We start from the raw sequence: 5,564 nt of genomic DNA, 5'->3' as shown, positions 1-5,564 counted from the left end.
AACCTAAAAAATCCGTTATGTAATGGAAAATGTATTTAAACTTAATCCTTTCTTCATATAGTTTTCTTCCTTGATCTATTTCTTAAATTGTTTTGTCTATTAAGATTATTTATTAATCAGAACTTAACACTTCTGATTAATAAATAATCTTAATGTAGTGTCTATGCTTTTAATAATCTATACATATAATTTACTATCATTTTAATACTCTTTTTCGATGAATTAGATACTTCTTTTTATTTTTGAAAAAATTTGCTATATAATTTTATCAATTATGAATTAAATTTTTTTATTAGTATTGACTTGACACGAAAAGAAATGTCATCTACTCGTGGTCGAAAAATTCGTTGTCTTCTCAAACAACGTCTTTCGGCTCTTTCTAACTCTTCGATAGCGATAAGAATTGCGTATCCATCAACCATTTTCACTTTCGTGTAGCGATCTCACATGCTCGACTCAACGGGAGTAGCAACTCACATGGTGAGATGGGAAAGCACGTGAGTTAGAACTCTAGACTACCAATTTGACGTCAGAGTGTGAGATGGTACCACGTGACACCTTCAACACGTTGGGAGTTGTAACACAAAAAACCCGAGACTAAGGGCCCTGGTTCCTTAATAAAGCATATCCTCGAGCCGTTTGTATGGACACAGGCACGCATGGTTTCGAATCTTGCGGATTGTGGCCTTGCAGTCGCTTTAAGATCAAGGATGAGGAATATGTTGTCTTGACGAAGATGCTAATCTAAGTGAATCGGCGGAAGTCTCCCAGAATCTGGCTACTGAAAGGCAGCAAGAACAAACAGATACTTTAACGTGTGTGGCAAAATCCAATCACACTACAGAGCAAGAACAGACTGAAGAAGTTGAGTACCCACAACTTCCTGAGGTACCAACAACCCACCCTTCGGAAAAATAGCGAGATCAATGTCTAGAAGAGAAAGCGAAAGAATGTTCTTTAGGTATGAAAGTAAACATTTCTAATACAGAGACAGTTCGAGCGACATTTGAAATAATATCTCCAACACGTGGATAGCACGTGGAACAAAAATTTATTTAAAAAACACAAATAAAAAACGACGAAACACCATTTTAAAGTGCATTTTTATTCAACTAATATATTTATAAATAATATGTAGCCCAAAAAACAGCCAATGCGACAAATGATATTTTTTACGCTAAATAACACGTGGTATTCTATCCACGTGTTGAAATAATATCTCCAACACGTGGCAAGAAGAAAAACGTATCAAAGAATCTTGGTGCAAAGAAAAGTAAACCTACTAAAATATAACAAAAGGAGAATAAAAAAACAAGAAGATGAAAATAACAGTTGGTACTGTAGATTATGCCAAGAAGACGTAAAAGAAAGTATGATCAAATGCACACAATGTCAGATATGGGTACATGAACTTTGCGTAGGAACCAATAAAAAAACAACGGATTACAACTGCGATGACTGCCAAAAATTGTCAAAGACCATCCGCCGAATTTGTTAAGAGTTTATATACACACGTATTAATACATTATTGATAAGGATTTTTAATCTTAAGACAGCAAACCAATGATAGGATCTCAAAGTACGATTTAAGAATATATCAGTACGATTTAAGACGAATGGTCCTAAATCGTACTTGTTTAGTGTTTTTTTAAATTGTTTATTTCTCAGAAATTTATAAGATTTAGGCTAAATTTGATTATGGTAGTAATAAAATATTTCCCAAATAAAAGTTACTTAAAATAAAATGTAATTTGTGTTTATTAATTTCGATAATATGATGGTTTTTCCTTAAGGGGTATGAATTAGTCAAGTTTACCCTAGTATTTTTATTTCAATCGATTCAAATCTATAATCATTGAAACATGCTATAATTATTTAAAGACATTAGTTTATTCATATCTACGTTATGTAGAATCACATTTCGTTTATTCTTATTAGGTACGTTAGTCTTTCTTATTCCTAATAATATAACGAATTACAATATTAATGAATCCGAAAACAAAACCGACGATGAAATGGCAGGAAAGCATAAGCTCTGGCAACTTAATAAAAAGTTAATATCAACGATTTCTTTTCGTTGGTTATCAATATTAAACTATTTCTTATATCAAAATTACTGACGTATAATTCAGCTGCTTCTGCCAAGCCATTTCTGACCAAATTTGTTACGTAGTCACATTATGTAAGCTTCTTCTCGCGAGAGTGAACCTACACAAACTTAAATTCACTACCTTTTTACTCTCAAATTGTAGCCGAAAATTTTTTATTTTTACATGCGCTCCCAGGCGGAAATAATTGAAAATTATAATTATTTACAAATTTTAAATTAAAATTTACAAAATACTCTTTATAGATATGAAAATAATATATTTTATAAATAAACGTATATTATAATGTACAGAGTTAAAAACTATATGAAAAATAATCCAAATAATTAAATATATTATTTATTAAATATAAACACAGTACTGTATATAAATTTAATTTTATTGTGATAGATTATGTCTCTTTCCTTCTTTGGGTGGTAGATCGAGATTACGGCTGATGTTGCCTTACTCTCCACCTACCGACTACCCCATCTACCAGGGGGATGACGTTATCGTCTTCTCTTCTTTGCTTTGATCACGTGAAACACCAAAAGTTTGTTACAGTATCACAATATTTAAGATTCCAATCCATGAGCATAGTTAAATCATATAAATGTTACGTAGATGACATAATTATGCCATAGGTATCTTTTCTACAAGAGAATCCCTGAAACATGCTATATGACATCCGTTTGGTTATTATCCATTGTTTACAATCGATATTAAACATTTTGCAGTCACTGTTTCGTCTGTCGTTTATCTCTCCAGTTTATTTGCCAATACTGGTGAGAAAAATGGGGATAAAGTTACCTCTGAACAACTTTATCCCCGTCTTTCATCATTGACGACTCGAACAGTTCGTCTATATCAGGAGAGTCCAAACTTTTTCTTTCTCTGGACCACATTAGAAGAAGACATGGAGTTTTGGGCGACAAGTATATTATATATACTTGTAGCCGAAGTATATTGTCGCCCAATTCTTAAATATACAAGTATATTTAAGGATTAACATGTCTAGATTATAGTAATAAGTATTAAAACTTTATTACGAAAAAGGATATTTTAAAAAATTACTTCTACAGACATTTTCAATTTTTACTTAGAAATACGTAAATTCATTTATTATAAAGGAGACAAACAAAAATTTATTTGAAAAACACAAATAAAAAACGACGAAACACCATTTTAAAGTGCATTTTTATTCAACTAATATATTTATAAATAATATGTAGCCCAAAAAACAGCCAATGCGACGAATGATATTTTTTACGCTAAACTAAAAAAGGGTAGTCAAATTTGGCGCAAAGTAGCCAAATCTTGCAAAGCTGGAAGGAATACTAAATAAAGCTGGAGTTGAGACTCAAATGATTATAGACCCAAATTCGGGAGAAAGGTGAGAAAGACCAAAAGATATAAAAAAGTGAGAAAGGTTGGAAAATTAAGGATCACTATTTCCATAACAGAAGGTCTATTTAACTTTTCTCATTACTTTTTATCTTTTGGCCTTTCTGTCCTTTCCCCGAATTTGGGTCTATAATCATTTGAGTCACAACTCCAGCTTTATTTAGTATTTCTTCCTCATTTACACATTTTTAAGTATTTGAAAAGATTTCCTTTCCACTCAAATATGAAATATGTAATAAAGTTAACGGCTTTGTGAAACTTCTTTTTTGAGTTTATGCCGTTGAAATAAATAAATTTAAAAAAAATACAAAAATTTGTCGGTTTTGTTTACACGTTTATTGGCCACGTTGGAAATTGTCTTGGGTCGCGGGTTGGACACCACTGGTCTATATCCTCACACCATCGTACGTTCTCACTGAGAATCTATAGCCTATAGAATTTATAACCTATCCCTTCTTACACTATCTCAAATCCCTCAATGTCCTTCTTCTGTCTTTCACTTAGTTTTGCTTTCCAACCATCTCTACTTTCATCTCCCTTACCTCTTTCTCGATCTCCTTTTGAAAACACAGTTCCGTACTACTTGCCCAATTACTCTCTCGATCACTTTCTACCTCTGAACCTACCATGCCCTCGAATTGCTCGTTAAGGACCTGTTTTTGATCTTCATTATCACTTTGCCCTAGGTTCAGTTCCTCCATCTCCTTCTGTCTTTGTCATCTCTGCTTCAATACTCCTCTCTTCTATCCCCTTGCTTTCTTTTCTCCGTTCTGCCTTCGCTTTTTTCCTGTCTACTACATCACTTCCTTTATTCTCTCTTTCCCTTTATTCTGCCACCGTTCTACCATCCTCTGGACTGTTCTACCATTCAGGACATTTCGATTTTCAACGCGAGTGTTGAGTGTTGAAGTCGACAATTTGACGTCATCAACGACGTTCCAACTCGAGTACGAAGTGCTTAGTTCCCATAATTCCATGCTCAGCAAGATGGATTCCATTCAAATGTCGCACCAATTACCCACAATTCATTGGAAATTAGCAGTCAACATGTCTGTTGAGTGCTGAGTGTGTTGAGACAGCGCTGACAACAACGCCACTTCAACGTTGAAAAAAGGAACGATTTTTAACGAACGTTGAGATCAGCACTGTGTCAGCGTTGAAAATTGGAATATCCCGATTGCCTTCGTCTTCCTTCTAGCTGTTGTAATTTTCCAGTTTTGTCTTCCGCTGTCATCTGTAGTCGCTTTCCTATGGACACCTTCTTCACAGATAGAACCCTATGGACCTTTTATACTAATATGTCTAATTACATAAGTTTTTACATTCCTTCTTTTCTATTTATTTGTATTATCGCTCCATCTACAGCCAGAATCTTTGAAAACTGTCTTGTCATTTCCATGAGGACAATTTTCTTACGAAATAAATGATTGGGGTACCTGTATATGCAGTTGAAAAATAGTTGCGAACTGCAATCTATTGATTTAACGTTTCACAAATTGTCTTATTCGACACTTTCCTAGAATGGCATTAACTCCAATCGTTTCACTCACCAGCCATCGAACAGATCTTAGCTCTCTTTCTCCTGTTTTCAAACCTCAGCATTTTCCACTTCAAATCAGCAGTGTTAAGTGCAACCTAAATGATTACTCACTTACTCATGCACATAAATTACGAACAAGTCATTAGTCGTCTTTCGAAAAGCTATCAACAATTCATCTAGGGTTAACGATAAAATACAAAAATGATAAAATAAGCAATCAAAATACGTTACATGTAGTTGCATAAATTAGTTAATTAATTTAATAAAACTTTTAGTTCATATTATATTTTATGAAACTTATAGAGGTTTTGCCAGAAATTTATAAAATTATTTTAAAAATATGATTAAATGACAATATTTTCATAGAAAGATACTGGAAGCGGAAATGACGACGTATTAGCATTTTGTAGTGTTCCGAAGCCAATAAAATTTGATTTTTTTATCTTTTGAATTTTCATATAAAAGTTGTATCTATAAGAGCTGTAATGAAATAAGAAGTACGTTTTTTCGGCGTGGGTACAAACATAGTACCA

This window comes from Centruroides sculpturatus, unplaced genomic scaffold (genome assembly GCF_000671375.1).
Source record: "Centruroides sculpturatus isolate CEXI.00-Female unplaced genomic scaffold, Cexi_2.0 scaffold148, whole genome shotgun sequence".
NCBI classification, from domain to species: domain Eukaryota; kingdom Metazoa; phylum Arthropoda; class Arachnida; order Scorpiones; family Buthidae; genus Centruroides; species Centruroides sculpturatus.
Note: the sequence above shows the minus strand (reverse complement) of the source record.